Source organism: Myodes glareolus, chromosome 3, assembly GCF_982192425.1.
Source record: "Myodes glareolus chromosome 3, mMyoGla1.1, whole genome shotgun sequence".
Lineage (NCBI taxonomy): Eukaryota > Metazoa > Chordata > Mammalia > Rodentia > Cricetidae > Myodes > Myodes glareolus.
Genome location: NC_142028.1, coordinates 92,063,023 through 92,079,682, shown reverse-complemented (window position 1 = coordinate 92,079,682; position 16,660 = coordinate 92,063,023). Strand labels below are relative to the sequence as shown.

The following is a 16,660-nucleotide window of genomic DNA, read 5'->3' as shown; positions in this document are numbered from 1 at the left end:
AGGGCTTGCCTGGCGTGCACTGCAGAAACAGATGTGATGGCACACACCTGTGATCTCAGTGCAGAAGGGGAACCAGGGGAATGAACTCCAAGGACAGGGGAGGGGGGAATGGGATAAAAAGAAGGAACAATATGAGAGAAGAATAATTTTTTTAAAAAAGCTTACAATAAAAAAGAAGAAGAAATAAAAAGAAGAAACAGTCAATAGAACCAAACAAAATTGACATTTTCTCAATAAATCCTTTGTTATACTGTGAAGGAGGAAAGACTTCTTAACCACCCATTGCTAGACTCTTAGCTGACGCAAACACGACAAAAGCAAGTTCACAGAAGCATGCAAATGATTTAGTGTAAGCTTTGAAACCAAGGGAGCTTTTAGAGAAAGGAGAGCCAAAGCAGGGGGAAGATTAGACGTTTCCATGCGGTTTTTTGGAGAAGTTGGTTACTGACAGGCATATGGACAAAGAGAGTGTGATGTCTTGATCCACGGGGGGAGATTTGGCTAGAACTTTTTCTGTTTTCATATTTGTCTATGTCTTCAGAAATGTGGACATTTCTCCTCCACATATGAGGAGAGAATTTCTCAAATGAGAATCTGAGTGTGCAGAAAGAAGAACGGGAAAAGGTCAGGGAGCAACCTCTCTTCTCTGGCTGTTTTTGAAAATGCCAATATACTGTACCTTGAGCTAGTGGTGTGTGTGTGTGTGTGTGTGTGTGTGTGTGTGTGTGTGTGTGCGTGCGCGCGCGCGCGCGCGCGCGTGCAGGCGTGTGCACGTGTGCGTGCGGGCATATGTGGTTTCTCATTGGTCATGTACATGGTGCAGGGAATGAACCCAGGGCCCCCCTGAGAATCATCTCTGCCACTGAACTTCCTTCCCCCAACTGCTTAACATCTTCAAAGAGACCTAATCTTTCCCCTGAAGCTGGAATTCTCAGAGTGAGGCCTGGACCATCAGCCCCAGCATCCTCTGGAAAAACGTGTTAGAAATGCAAATGGTCCGGAAACTCTGGGGAGGGGCCCCAGAAACCTGTGTCTCAGCAGATCCCAGGCACCTCTGCAGCCCGACAGCCAATGCACAGACATCCCAGGAACTAAACTGGCTAGGAGGATGGATTGAATCATTCTGTGAGGCTCCAGACAGAACGAGAGCGGGGGAAATTCTAGGTGATCAATTATCCGTTTTCTTCAACAAATAGACGGCTGGGGGTGGGAAGTAGTAAAGATCAGACAAGACTTAAGAGACATAACAACCAAATCAATACGTGGATCTTATCTGAATCTTGTTTCAATCAAACCAACTGTAAAAAGAGATTTTGAGACAATTAGGAAAAGTCGAACATGATATTAAGGAATTATTATTTGTTTTATTGTGTGTGAATATTATAATGTGGTTATGATTTTAAACAGCCTTTTAAAAAAATCTTTATTTTTTTAAAATGGACAAAACAGACAGGCAAAATGTTAACAGCTGTAATACCTATGGATTGAGCCCAGGACTTCACACATGCTAGACAAATGCTCTGCCGGTTGTGTGACATCTCCAGTCCTTAAAAAGCTAAAACAATAAAACAATCTTACCGTAATGATATAAAAATAAAGTATAATGCAATAGAATTAAGAATTATGTTGAGGGGAAAGACAAAACTTTTCCCACTCCTTGCTGATACTTATGGCTGATACTCCTCATAAAAAGACACAGATTAATAAGAGAAAAGAGGACTTAACCAGATCTTACATAGTAGGAGGAAGCCAGAAGCTCTGGGGTTCGAGCAAATGACAACATATATGCTTATGTTTGAGAGGCTTGACCAATGGACAGTGGTGGAGACAGGTGATGGACAAGCTGGAGGAGGGCTGGGGTGATCAAAGTGAGGACTTTAGCCAGGTCTGCTTGTCAGTTGTCCTCTGGGTCTTGGCTGCTTTCTCTGAGAAACAGAAAGCAAGGCAGCTATTGGGCATCTTCCCAGGAGGAAGAATTCTTTGTGCGGCTTTGGGGAGAAGGCCTCAGACTTCCAGAGGCCTCAGTGCTTGCTAGAGCTCTCCTTCAAGGCAGAGTATTTGATGTCATTTTTGGGGATATCACCTTCTCTGCCCTGGCACTTCCTTTTGAGAGAGAAAGGGAACATGGAGTCGGGTGGGTACATGGAAGGATCCGAAAGGGGCTAGGGAAGGGAAAACATGATCAAAATTTATTGTTTGAAAAGTATTTAGACGGGCTGGTGGTAGTGGCACACGCCTTTAATTCCAGCACTTGGGAGGCAGAGGCAGGAGGATCTCTGTAATAAAGGCCAGCATATTCTACATAGCAAGTTCCAGGATAGCCAGGGCTACACAGAGAAAACTTGTCTCAAAACAAAACTAAATTAAATAATTAAAATCATTGAGAATGAAGGAAGGAAAGGAGGGAGGGGGAGGACCAGAAGGTGCAAAGAAAACCATAATGGATTTAGGGTACAAAGCTAGGGCAAAGAAAGTGGAATGTACCAATGCCCTAAGGTGGAAGTTTGCATGATGTAGACATCTTGTCTTTCTACCTTGATCAAACATCTTTGAAGGAATAGTTTAACACCTGTTTCTATTGCCACAACTGTGGGAAGGGTAGCAAAGGCCTGTAATCTCAGCTACTCACGATGCAGAAGACTATTTCGAGTCCAAGGCCTACCTGAGTCATATCCTATAGTAACACACACATGCACAAACACAGGCAGACACATGCACACACACACACACACACACACACAGACATTTCCAAAGGTGCATTCACACATACTCACACACATAGATGCTCACAGGTACATGCACACTCATACACAACACACACACAGAGATGTGCATTCACACACACATATATACACAGTTACACACACTCACATGCACATATACACACAGACACACACACATTCAAACAGAGACACACAGGCAAGTGCACACACAGTCACACACACATGCACACTCTCACACCTGTGCAATGCACACACACACACACCTGATTAAAAAAAAAACAAAACCTAGTGTAGAGCTTAAGAGCTCACTTGTCAGTGATCTTAATCCCAGGAGGAAAAACAGTGTTAACAATCCACGACCTTCCTTAAAATACTCCAGAGATATGCACAGTCTCATTTCTTTATAAAGAATAGCTTGTTAACACAGATCTGCTCGGATTGGTGGGTAGAATTGTTTCCTTTTTCTGGAGATATTAAGAGAGAGAGAGAGAGAGAGAGAGAGAGAGAGAGAGAGAGAGAGAAGCATCCAGAGGTAAAGAGGTAAAGGCGGTCTAAAGACAGCAGTGTGGGCTCCATCAATGCCAATACATCGCTCACTATTCAGTATTGTGATCAATGAGCAGGATCAAATCCCTGCCCTCTATTATCTTTATGTTATGTATATGAGTGCTTTCCCTGCATGTGTGTATGTGCACTGCTTACACACCTAGTGCCCAAGGAGGTCAGAAAAGGGCACTGGATTTCCTGTAGCTGGAGTTAAGGGTGGTTGTGAGCCACCATGTGGGTGCCAGGAACAGAACTCAGGTCCCCTGCAAGAACAAGTGCTCTCAACTGCTGAGCCAAGTCTGCAGCCCCTGAATTAGCAATCTCATCAGCATCTCAAGAGCCGAAGTAAACCTACTAGATGGCAAACAGTCCATATTGGTTAGAAACAAGACATCCTTCTGTAGAGAGAGCAATAGACAAAGTCATTGCTGTAGTCTCCAACTTCTAAAGGTGCTTGGTGAAAAAAATCCACATGCACACACACCTGTACCTTCAGCACTCAGGAGGTGGAGGCAGAAGTTAGAGGTCATCCTGTCAAAAAATAAAAACCAACCAAGACCCTACGTGTTTAAATGTTGATTAAACACATTGTCTTCAGGAAACTCCAGCTTCTCTGTTATTACCTTAACCATGAACTTGCAGTTTGTAGTTACTTATGTAGGTATTGATAGAAGGCTGAATAGAGCATAGTCATAAAGACAATCACACTTAAATGGATTATGGATTTACAAAGTTTCTCTGTCTCGCAATGAATAATACTGATTTCAAATTGAATATTGCCTATGCTAAAATTGCTCAAAGGAAGATCAATCTTTATTTGCTTTTAAAAAAAAAAAACCCATTTAGAAGAGTTAATCAGGTATCTCCATGGTTTGGTTTGAAGTTTTCTTTGTTGGTTAGCGTTTCGCTTTCTTTTCTTTCTTCTCCTCCTCTTCTTTTTGGCAAAATCTCCCATGTATCTCAGACTAGCCTGCAAATATACCGTCCTCCTGCATCAGCGTCTCAAGTGCTGGGACTCTAGGCCCATGCTACTAGATACAACTGAAAATAGAGATCATTTAAGTGGACAAAAGAATATTATAAACTGCTCCTGGGACCGTCTCTTCAGATGCATGAGGCTCCCCAGCACCTTGTGAATCATGAAAAAGGGCGGTATTTGCTCCAGAGTTGGTGTTGGGGGTTTAGTCAACAAATGCAAAAGGTTAAGAAGCAACAAAAAAAATTATTAGCCTTCAAAGAGGAAAAGGAGGCAAAACCCATGGAAGAAAAGATGTGATGCTCGCCATGGATACACTCGCCAAAGTGCAAGGAGGTTCCAGCCATCAGAAGGCTCAGGGCCCAGGGAGTCAGAAGAAAACTCTCTCTCAAATCTTAATCCCAGGAGGAGCAGGTTCAGAGCCACGGTGGCTGTCCTGCAAGCAGTCATACTAGCCCGGTGCTGGCAAGAGCACTGCCATCCTCACCACAGCTTCCCAGGTGGCGTTGGACGACCCCACTCCAGTCAGTCAGGAGCTCAAAGCAGGGAAGCATGGCTGGATTCAACTTAGCCCTTGCACGCATCCTTTCCCCTCAAGGCCCACATCCCACGACCATGTCTAACTTCCGAAGAAGCCAGAAGGATGGGGTCTGGCTCCGGGTTCCAAGAAAAGGAACCTGAATATCACAGATTTGGCTGGTGTCTGCCATAGGCAACTACAACTGGAGCCGCCATGTTCAGTAGGTGACTCTCTCCGCTCAGAAAGCCGGAAGAACTCGCCCCTTAGAAATGCATTGTGTTCTGAAAGCTCACTTGTGAGTTTGCTGCCGGATATTTCTGACAGGAAGGGAATTCTCTGCTGCAGACAAACATTAGAAATGCTGAAGTTTGGACACAGTAGAAGGAAAGTTCCCCCGCTCCTCCTGGTGAAGCAGGGAGGGGCAGGAAGGATGCTCTGGCGGGGCAAGTTCCCTCTCAGCAGGAGAAAGGATGAAGTGCTGAAACCCGTTTGTTTGTTTATCCCTAAGCACCTCCTTCCCTTGTCATTCTCCATTCCACAGGTGCTTGTCACCCTTTTACCTGGCAAACACCCCTCCCGAGTCCCTTCTACTGTCCAATTCTCAGTCATTCCTAACAACACTACTGTCTTCTGGGTGAGGGGGACAATGGATTTATAATCTTTTAAGGATTTACGCATAAACTCATAGAATACTAACACTTATTGGATATTTATGCACACCAGAGCCAGTCTCCGAATTCCGCTTTACTCTTTCATTAGAAGGAAGGGATAGTACTGTGCTCACAAAGTGGTGGGAAGGATGGAATTAGAATGGGTCTGGGAAGTGCCTAGCATCTCACCTGATGTTAGTAACTTTCTCAACAAATACTGGCTCTTAGGCCCCTGGTGTGTTTGTTCTTACTCAGTGAGGGGGCGAAAGCTGAGGCAGCCCTGCCCAAGTCCCCCAGGGAACTTCCAGTTCTCAAGGTCGTCAAGAGAGTTGTCCCAAATTGTTGTGTGTTGACTTAGGCTCCCAATGCTAATCCTCGGGAAGTGCTCGCTGAAATGTAAATTCCCGGGCAACCACAGGCAGAAACCTCTTTTCAATCCATCTGCAGCAATCCGACTGCCACATTGAACAACACCAGGGGGCACCATTCACATGGTATTGCATGTAAATGGTGCTTCCTGGAGTTTGGCTAATTTGTGGATCTGAAGTCAAAACCCAGGAAACACCACTTCTAACAAACATCCGGGTGAGAGAGGCAATCTGGGCGCTCAGAAAGATGGCTCTAGAATGACCGTTTAAGGGACAGGGAACCCAGGAAACTTGGCCCAGAGGCTACTACGGTGTCTCAAAGATGTACAGCTATCACAGAATAATGTCTCTAAAACGCGGTCACAACCTGGGCTGGCTTCTCAACACCGAGGAAGGAAAATCACTTCACACCAGCTGTATTCCGAGGCACGGGGCCTGCACCTGCAATTTCCTTTCAAAAGCTTCATCGGGCCCTTCAGACCGCCTCGCATTAATCCTGGGGACAGATCTCTGAGACAGGCGGCAGGCACCAGCTTTTTCATTATAGGTAGCTTGAGGCAAGAGCGGGGTCGCTGGCCCCAGAAGAGTCTGTCTGTATCCTGGGTGGCTCTCCTGCTTTCCCCCAATTTCCATCAAGATGTTCAACCTCTGTTTTCTGATGGGAAGATCTTCCTGCTTTTCATTTTCGGTTGTGAGCCTAGCCTTTAACGGTTGAGCCGTCCCTCCAGCCCCTTCTGGCTTTTCATATAAGAAAACTTGTTGGAAAGGAGATCCAGTACTTTCAAAAGTAGGTGGGTGTTGAATTCTAAATGCCACAAAGAGGGAAGGAAGTGACTACTGCCAGCTAAAGGCCAGCAGTTACTGGATTCTTTACTTAGATGATTGCTTATTTGTTGCAATGATTTAGAGGAACAGTGAGAGACAGCACCATTTTTACAATGTTCAAAGAAGTTACACTATTACAGTAACTGTGGATAGTAAATATTACAGACAGACTATTCTAATCTCAAGTTTGACTCCAAAATCCGTGCTGTTTCAGTCTCTGCATTTAGTATAAACCCAAAACAAAAACAAGCATCTGGGTGACTTCTGTATTGTGACAGATCTGATGGCAGCTAACCCTTCTGAGCGCTTGGCTAACAGTGTTTCTGGGTATTGAATCACAATCACACCCTTCCTATAGGGGTGCACATCAGGGCTATGTAGACTCCGCTGTACTATGTTAACCGGTCTCACTATAGACTGCAGAGGCGAGGACCCTCGAGACTAGAGAAGCTGAAGACCTTGCCAGCTGAAGAGAGTCGAGTGTCACCTCTGCTGCAGAGGATGGACTTGGCTCGTTTCATCAGCCCCAAGAAACAGATACTAAGACAATCACTCAAAGACCACTTGAGAGGCAGTTCTAAGTTCAGATGACGATCGGGGCTTGTTTAGATTTCTATTTATTCGAGACCGTGCTCTTGTAGCCCAGGCTGGCTTTAAATTCTAAGGGCGATAGAAAGTAACCTTGAACTTAAGTTCCTCCTGTCTCCATCTCCTAAAGCTAGGATTACAGATTTATATTATCATATAATATATGGTAATATATTTAGTCAGTGTTTAGTTTAGTCAGTGTTGGGGATTAAACCCAGGACTCCCTGTGTGCTAAGCAAAAGCTCTATCAAATGAGCCACACCACAAGTCCGAATTGCCATTTCTAAACAACATAGTAAAATGCTGTGCATCTCATTACGCCACGATTGTACACCTTGCCCTGCACTGTCAACACCTGCTGCTCCTTCGGCTTCTATACATTCCCCATATTTCAACCTAAATGCCATTTCTTCCAAGAAATTGTTCTAGGCCTCCACGTTAACCTTGCTCCACCCCTGCACATTGGTCGTGTACCCGTGATATGTAAAGCAGCAACCAAATAACTAACTATGAAGCTAACTGGAGGATGGTACATGCATCTTCGTGATACGATTCACCTACTGGTGTCTTCTATGATCTGACATACGTGAGATCCTTAACATAATCTATGAATGATGGTCACTGGACAACCAGAGCAGATGTGGGTTCTCAGAGCTGACCAGCAGCAGATGACATTAACTCCCCTTTCTATTAAACTGGCATGATCATTTCAGAGCTATCCATGTTTTGGGGGGCTTTCCCCTGCCTGTTAACGCACACATTGTATTGCACACTCGGTCACACTTCATCTTTTCCCCGTAGCAACTCCGTGTCAAACCCTCGCCCACACCGGTCTATTCTTACTGTGGAAACTGAGCCGCAAGGACGAGCATCCATTTCCAACACCCTTGGCTCCCATGTGCCAAGTCATTTCATGATCATCCATGGGCTTTGGCCTGCCTATCTCCCTTGTCCATCTGTTTGGCCAACAACATGCCTGTTTGCGGGTGGTTAGATTCTTGGCATGGGAGAGGCTCTCCAAACAATGCGAGAGGTTTCACTGGGCATTACATCTGGGTCATGGTGAGGCCCTTCCCTGGGAAAGCCAGGCAGCATGTGCCCTTCTACACTCCATGGAATCATAGGCATGGGTGCCCAGATCAATAGGAGGTCAAAAGAAAATAAAAAATAGTCCTTGACAGGCATGCTGGGTCAGGTAGTGGTAAGTTCCAGGGGAACCTGACATCACAGAAGAACATGCGACTAGGTGTGACCCATAGAGGAAGCTACGGGAACATGGAGGTGGATGGACATGCCTGATTACCCTGAGAGTCACTGGGAAAGCGAGTGTATAGACTTAGGAAACAAGTTTTCCGCACACTGTTATTTCAGACAACAGAAGGGAAAATGAACCACGATGGAGAGAACACGGCTCAGCCCAGCGCTCAAGAGGCAGGCGTGCCAGTCAGTGGCAAGCAGGCAAATGGGCAGGATGTGGGCAGGGCCATGCCAAGGAAATGCAGCCTCTTTCATCTAAGATGAATGTAAACATTTTCTTTCCACTTATTTAGGAAAAAAGAAACGCTGGTAATGTGGGCACTGGGAAAGGAGAAGCGTGTCCTGGGTGGCACAGTTCCTTCCGAGAGGAGTGCCAATACCTGCACGCAGCATTCTCACTTGAGTGTGTGCGCACACAACACACAGACAGCTGTATTGTTTGTAGTGGACAATGCGCATACAATTCTAAGAAGGGAACGAGCCAATTATAGGGTCTCCAAAAAATTGGTATTTCAATGGTTTTTTTGTTGTGTGTTTTTTTGTTTGTTTGTTTGTTTTTGGGATAAGCCAGGGAACCTCAGAATGTGAAATCCCCAGTCTGAAAACACACTGTCCTTTAGGATGCCAAGGACCTCAGGGCCTCACAAATCCCAAAACAAATTCAACTTTCCCTAGTAACTGTTGTAAGGAGTCGAAAGAAGATGGGTGGGGAAAGAAAATGATAAGTGAAAATTATGAAAGTCTTTTTAAAATAAAGACAGGAAAATAGAAAGAGGGATAAAATAATAAGCAGCCGGATGTGGTGGCACATGTCGCCTCCCACTCAGGAGGTAGAAGCAGGAGCAACAGAAACTTAGGGGTAGAGCTGAGTGAGACGTCTCAGTGGGTAAAGACACTTGTTGCCAGGCCTGACAGACAACCTGAGTTCAATCCTTGGGACTCACATGGTAGAAAGAATCAACTCCCATGAGTTGCCATCTGATCTCCACTGTGTGCCATGACACACGCATACACACACATGCACACACACACACACAGTGTAAACAAATAAATTAACTTTTTAAAAATGAAGTTTAAGGTGGCCCTCAGCTATATAGCAAGTTCGAGATTACCTATATACATGAGAAACAGTCTCCAAGAAAGAAAGAAAGGGGGGGAGGGAGGAAAGAAGGTAGGAGAGAAAGAAAGAAAGGGAGGAAGAAGAGGGCAGGAGAGAGAAGAGGTTGGAAAGGGCAGGGAAGGGGATGGGAGAACCTACTTTCGCAGTGCTTTATTCTTCAAAGGGGCACAGGCCAATAATTATACTAAGTGAGTCCACAAATGAATTGCATAGTTTGAAGAAGTGGAAAGTCAGGACACAGAAGGCCGTCTTAAGCAGCTTGCCAAGAAGTTCCTGCCAGTGGAAGACAGGTGGAAAGTTCGTGTGGCCAGAGCTCAGGGGAGAACCCAGGGGTGGAAGCAGCAAGCTGTAGGGATCGGGACAGGGCTCAACCAGCCACCGTGACAGGCTTGGATTTTCGTTACCAGCTTGCATAGGAAGCCACTGGAGGGTGTTCTGGAAGTGCACGGTTTTGAAAGATGACGCTGTCTGTTCCGTAAAAAATAAATTTGTGGGTGGGCAAACGTGGAAACAAAGAGACCTGTTAGAAATTACTGCCACAACCCAGGGAAAGACGGTCCTGCACAGACAGAAACAGTCACTTAGAATATATTTTTTGAAGAAATATGTTTTGTATCCTTAACCATCATACCAAATTTTTCACCTGTTACACATTATTTTATAGTCTTCCTCATGCCTTTCTTTTTGCCTTCCCATCTGAGATCGTGATCATCATAACTTATTTGTAGAATTCCACGTGGAATTCTTAATTCCTGTGGTTGACATTTATATGTCTCTGTTACGTCCCGGGTGCTGCAGTTGTTCTTAGGCAGACGAGAACTACTAAGCGCTTGTCCTCAGAATGTAGTCACAGACAATGACAGTCTTGCAAAGCAGCTCATGAGGACCTTGGTTCTTCCTTTTAACAGGGGAGCAAAGAGAGTCTGGGGGTGGGGGTGGGAGCTAAGAGACTTGCCCAAGGTCAAAGGACAAGCCTGGAGCACAGACAAGATATCCTAAATCAATCCACAGTTACCCGCTCAGTCCGGATGCAGTGTGCCCTGGACAGCAGGTGTCCTATGAAATGGTGACCAAGGGTAAAGACAGCTTAACTGTCTCCCCACATTTAATATACTCATTCAGCTATCTGCGTTTTCTCAGTTAATGTGTTTTTGACCAAGACAATATAAGCTTTACATTTATTATGTAAATTTCACCAAGACACAGGGGTTAGTTAGAAAAGAGGAAGGTTTAAGTCTTTTACACTTGGTTGAGTTAGCCATGATTCAATTTAGGACCTACGTGAGGGGCTAGGAAAATGGTTCAGCAGTCAAGAGTGAGTACTGCTCTTCCAGGGGACCTCAAGTCAGTTCCCAGCACCCACTTTAAACAGCTCAAAACCACCTGTAACTCCAGCCCTAGAGGGATCCAGTGCCCTCCTCTGGCCTCTGCAGGCACCTGCATTCGTGTGCACATACCCATACCCGGGCACACAAAATTAAAACACACAAGCAAATAAAAATTTTAAGGCCTGGAGAGATAGATGGCTTAGTGGTTCAAAAGCACTGGGTGATCGTCCAGAGGATTCAGGTTCAATTCCTAGTACCCACATGGGGCTCACAACTGTCTGTAACTTTAGTCGCAGGGGGTCCAGCATGCCCTCTTCTGGCCTCTCTGGGCATTGCATGCACATAATAATGAAGTTGAAGGGATGAGATGGCAGAAAAGACAGGCTCCATCAGAGTGGCTAGGAGGACACTAGGCATTCTCGATTTTAAAGTTCTGGGATTATGGAGATAAGCAAGGTGAGGAATTGTGTCTTCTCTCATGGGGCTTCTACGCTGGCCTTCTCTCAAAACTGCTTTTACTAAACAGCCGGACGCTTCCTTACTTCCCAGCTGTATGTGCTCATACCTCCTGGACACTGAGCATGCGTGTGTGAATACATTGTTGCCTGCTCTTGACTGTGCATGCAAGGCGACTGTGCATGCAAGGTGGCCACATCTCTCAGCTCCTGGGACTTACTTACCATGATGGTCTGTAATCTGAAATTGTGGCCAAAACTAACAAGAGCAAAAAATAAAAACCCCAGTCACTGGACATTTACTGTGGTGGTTTGAGTAAGAATGCCCACTGTGGGTTCATATATTTAAATGCTCGGCCACTAGGGAGTGGCCCTACTTGACAGGGATTAGGAGGTGTGGCCTTGTTGGAGGAAGTGTGTCACTGGGGGGCAGGTTTTGGGGTTTCAAATGCTCAAGCCAGGCCCAGTCTCTCTTCTTCCTACTGCCTGAGGATCCAGATGCAGAACTCTCTCAGCTACCACGTGTGCCTGCAGACCACCATGCTTCCCACCACAAGGATAATGGACTACAGCTCTGACACTGTAAGCCAGCACCAATGTACTGCTTTCCTCTTGAAGAGTTGCCATGGTCGTGGTGTCTCTTCACAGCGATAACACATTCGCTAAGACACTTGCTAAAATTAGCGCATCTTATCCTCTCAATAACCCTATGAAAAAGGTGGCATTTCTATCGGCTCCATTTTCCAGAGAAGAAACCACAAGTACAAGAAGAGTCCTCTGAGACTAAGTAGCAGTGAGTTTGGAGTCAGTTGCCTGGCCACTGAGGTCACATGCTCAGCCATTAGGCAGGGGGTAACTCTAGGTTTTTCCAATGAGGCTGTTACGATTCTGGGAATTTGTCCATGACGGGGAAATAAAAGACCCTAACATTACAGGAACAAAGGAAGATCTGAAGCCTTGGAAGGGGCCTACGGAAGACCTGAGTTTCAGCAACTTCCCAGTAGATCTGCCTTTGGCTTCAAGGTAATCCCACATGTCACTATTCAGTCCTGTATATGTGAGCTCAGGTGTTGAGACAAGGACTGTCCCCACTGAAAGGCCCGGAAGGAGTCAAGGAAAAGAACTACTCCCACCTCTCACTAGGAAACTAGAGGTGGATTTCCTGATGTCCTTGTCAAGTCCGTGAGTGAGCACAGGCTCTTCCTGTGGGACTTGCTAACCTGCAGGGTGTGCAAGTGTGTGTGTGTGTGTGTGTGTGTGTGTGTGTGTGTGTGAGTGTATGCGCCCATGTGCACATGCGCATATGCATGTGTGACTCTCAGGGACAGACATTCGGCACTATATAAATGCAAAAAGATATTAATAAGATAGTAACCACCACTCTCGGGGAATTTTTTAAGAAACAATAAACAGCAGGGACCAGAGAGACAACTCAGGAAAAGCACTTGTTGCCAAGCCTGACAGCATAGGTTGATTCATGGGACCCAATGGGGGAAAGAGAAAACAGACTCCTCAGACCTCTACACATTGACAGTGGCACACATGCACTCAGCATGCACAGCGCACATGCACATACACACACATACACACACACACACACACACACACACACACGAGAGCTCGCGCATGGACACACACACAATACTTAATGCTTCTGCATGGCTCTAGGTGGGGGTGTCAACACTGGCATCATCCCTACTTCACAGACAAGAATCAGAATAATAAAGACTGGATCTGAATGCAGATGTGCATATTGTTTTCCCAGCGCTAGGAACGGAGCATCAAGCTTCGTTTGTGCTTCACTTGTGGTAGGCAATGCCCTACTGAGTTTCATCTAACACCCACCCCACCTCCACCCCAGGCCCTTCTTCCTGCGCCATCACTATTTAAACTATTTATTTTGAGACAAGATCTCACCAGGTTGTTTGGCCAGGCCTTGAATTCACTTGGTAGCCTAGGTAGGCCTTGAACTTACTGCCCTGCCTCAGTGTCCCAAGTTGCTGGCACCGAAGCCAGGGTCGTTGAGCCTGGCTCAAATGTCCTCATTGGTGACTGTTGTGGAACTCACTTTGTAGACCGGGCTGACCTAACACACAGAGATCTGCCTGCCTCTGCTTCCACATGGATCAGATGAGGCCATTTCTGGTCTCAGAGACGCCAGGTCATCAGCCATACTCTTAAGTGCGCTACCGTTCTGCTGCTTTCAGAATGCTGAAGTAGGAAGAACTAAGTGGAGAGCCGAAGCTTCCAAACGCCTCCAAGCTACACCTCTTTCATCCCCCCCCACCCTCCCACCCCCCCCCACCCTCCCACCCCCCCCCACCCTCCCACCCCCCCCCACCCTTCCACCCCCCCCCACCCTCCCACCCCCCCCACCCCCGGTTCCTTAGTACACAGCTTTCTACAGTTTCCCACACTCGCCCCCTCAGTAGCTCAGGATCGAGCCACACATCCTCTTCCTTTAGACCATGGATTTCTTGGCAAGGACCTTAAAAATATTTGAGGAGGGCTGGAGAGATGGCTCAGTGGTTAAGAGCATTGCCTGCTCTTCCAAAGGTCCTGAGTTCAATTCCCAGCAACCACAGGGTGGCTCACAACCATCTGTAATGACATCTGGTGCCCTCTTCTGGCCTGCAGACACACACACAGAATATTGTATACATAATAAATAAATAAATATTTTTAAAAAAATATTTGAGGAATCGATAGCAAATAACATGTATGGTCCGGTCAGGCGGTCTGTGGCCTCTACGGCAAGCAATTCGTCTACTGTAGGTTCAAGGTACAACTTAACCATAAAAATGGGATTTAAGAAACGAAGGGAGAAAGAGGAGGACGTGTCAAGTGAGGGCGACCGAGAATAACCCTGGCAGGATCGTACTCGATTCCTGTTGCCGCAGACAGGATTTAAGACAACACAGATTTGTTCTCTCAAATCTGTGATAGCGAAAGTCTAAGATCAAGAGGCTGGCAGGGCTATGCTCATCGCAAAGGATCCCGGGCACAATCTGCTCCCTTGCCTTTTCCAGTTTTTCAGGCTGTCTGCATTCCTTGTGGCTCCTTCTGTACATTACCCAGCTTCTCGTTTTCGCTGTTTCATCTCCCTCTCTGATGAAGCACCAGCCTCTCTACTACCGTTGTTATTGTTGCTGTTATTATTAGCACTATTACTTTATTACTATATACCGAACACAGTATATATTACTACATACTGAACACATTCCAAGAATCTGAGATGGTTTTCCCACCTCAAGATCCTGAATATAATTATACATGATATAATACGTAATACCTGCAAAGTGTCTTTTTAATGTAAGATACCACATTCTTAGCCTCCTCGGGTTCTGAGGGATACCACATCTTTGGAAAGCCATTCTCCCATCTACACCAAAGGGAATGAGGAGAGAGATGGCCAAGACTCGGCAGAGTTTCTGGCCCATGAAGCTAAACGCTGAGTGAACAGAGGGTCCAGGGCTCTTCCCAGGCCAAGGCGTTTGGGCTCCTTTAGTAGAAAGGAGACCAATTGCAGAGTGTGGAGAACGGTGAAGCCATTGAGAAAAGCATGTGTTTTGATGACTGCCGTTTAGTTCAGCGGAGGGCAACCTTTTCCCCGACTGAACAATAATAGCTTGACAGTGTGTAAGACTTTATTTTCCTATGCTATCAGCCTCCCATGACGGTCACCTGTGTCACCGACTGGGGTAGCACAGAAGCCTGGCCACCAGCAGGGGTAGTATGGCACATTGGGCAAGCATGTGAGGCCATGGACAGTGATTGAGCCCAAAACTTAATTCTGCTATTTGCTGCATGACTTTGACCACTCCCTTCACCCTCTAAATTTTATTTCCTTTGTCTCTAAAACGATGCTGGTAATGTTCGTACCTCAGAGGCTTTGGCGGGGGCTAAAACAAAGTTCTTATCCAGCAATCACCGAAGAAGAGTTATTTTCTTTAGAAACCCCTTTGGGGTGACATGGCCACCATACTTGAAGTCATCTTACATGAGGACTGACACACGATCTGAGGCTAAAAGAAGCAATTAAAAGTAGGCTCCAAAATATGGTCTTTTCCAGGCTTCCCAACCAGAACACATTAAATGTCTGCTTTAAAACTAAGCTGGCAAATCCCAACTCTCTGTTGTCCTTCATGTAATTTCCTGTCAACCTTCCATATCCTCCGAAGTCTGATTGTGTTCCTTCCGATGGTTTGTTTTGTTCATGAAAGACCAAACGCAATCAATGAGCCTGCGTGGACAGGTTGGTGAACTTGCGTGGCTAAGGGAGCCCTGGCCAAGAGGTATGAATTAACCTTCACTTTGTGCCCATTTCCAGGAAGAATGAGCAAACAGCACGGCCGGCTGGCTCCAGAGTCCAACCGCCCGGTGTCTGGCATCCAGAGTCTTCCCAGCCCGACCTTGTGGAGAAAGGCCAACCCTGAGCAAGGCGCAGCAGCCAAAGCAACACACAGAACCTGGCCGCACCGCGGCAAGCATTGGCGATCGGTGCGTGCAGGTGCAGCCGTCCTGTGCTCTGTCACGCACATTACAATGAAATTCAAGAAGGCTGTGAAGCCATCCTTCCCGCTCCTGAAAATCACCGTGTGCTGCTGGAAGCAATGCTAAACCCTTTGCAGCACACCCCGGCCCATTCATCAGAGAGGCAGCTGAGCCAATTGAGGCCGCATTCACAGGTGACTGTGCTGTCCGCCTGCCTTCCCAGAGATGCACAAAACCAAACCGAACTGGCAGGGAGCTGGCGTCGCAGGTCCACACGGGACAGCGCCAGGCCAGGCGTTCTATGACAGAGCAGGTTGGCCGCCCAGCCTCCCAATTCACCGGCTCCTCTGGCGGCGCAAAGCACAGTTCTGAGGGATAAAAGGAGATCTCAAGCAGAAAAGGAGATTACAAATCAGGATGATTCAACAACAATAACCGAAAAAATAAACCCTGGCAGGCGCGGCGCTGGGGCATGGTGAATGCCAACCTCGCCCCATTCGGCTCCTGCTCCCTCCAGTAGCAAAGCGAATTATCTAGTTTCCTAAATCCTATGCGCTCTGACCGCAGACTCAGGTTAGCAAGCTGCATTTCAATGTGAAAAGCTGTTGCTGGCTGAGCCAGGCTGGCAGGCCTGAAAACACCTTTTACTTACAAAAAAAAAAAAAAAAAAGAAGCATGTTTGGAAAATGCAGTTGTTTCAGTGCTAAGTTATACTACATTGTAATGGACAGGAAGGAAAAAAAACCAGCAAAATACCAATAAATTTAATCCATCTTCCCCATTCAATATGCCCACTGGTCTCTTCATAAT

The 16,660-nt window shown here is 46.3% G+C and overlaps 1 pseudogene; it reads right to left on the bottom strand.

The window, feature by feature from the left end:
- LOC125412669 (BCL2/adenovirus E1B 19 kDa protein-interacting protein 3-like) overlaps positions 1–16,347 on the bottom strand; it is a 49,794-nt pseudogene extending 33,447 nt beyond the window's left edge.
- Between the last annotated feature and the right edge of the window lie 313 nt (positions 16,348–16,660).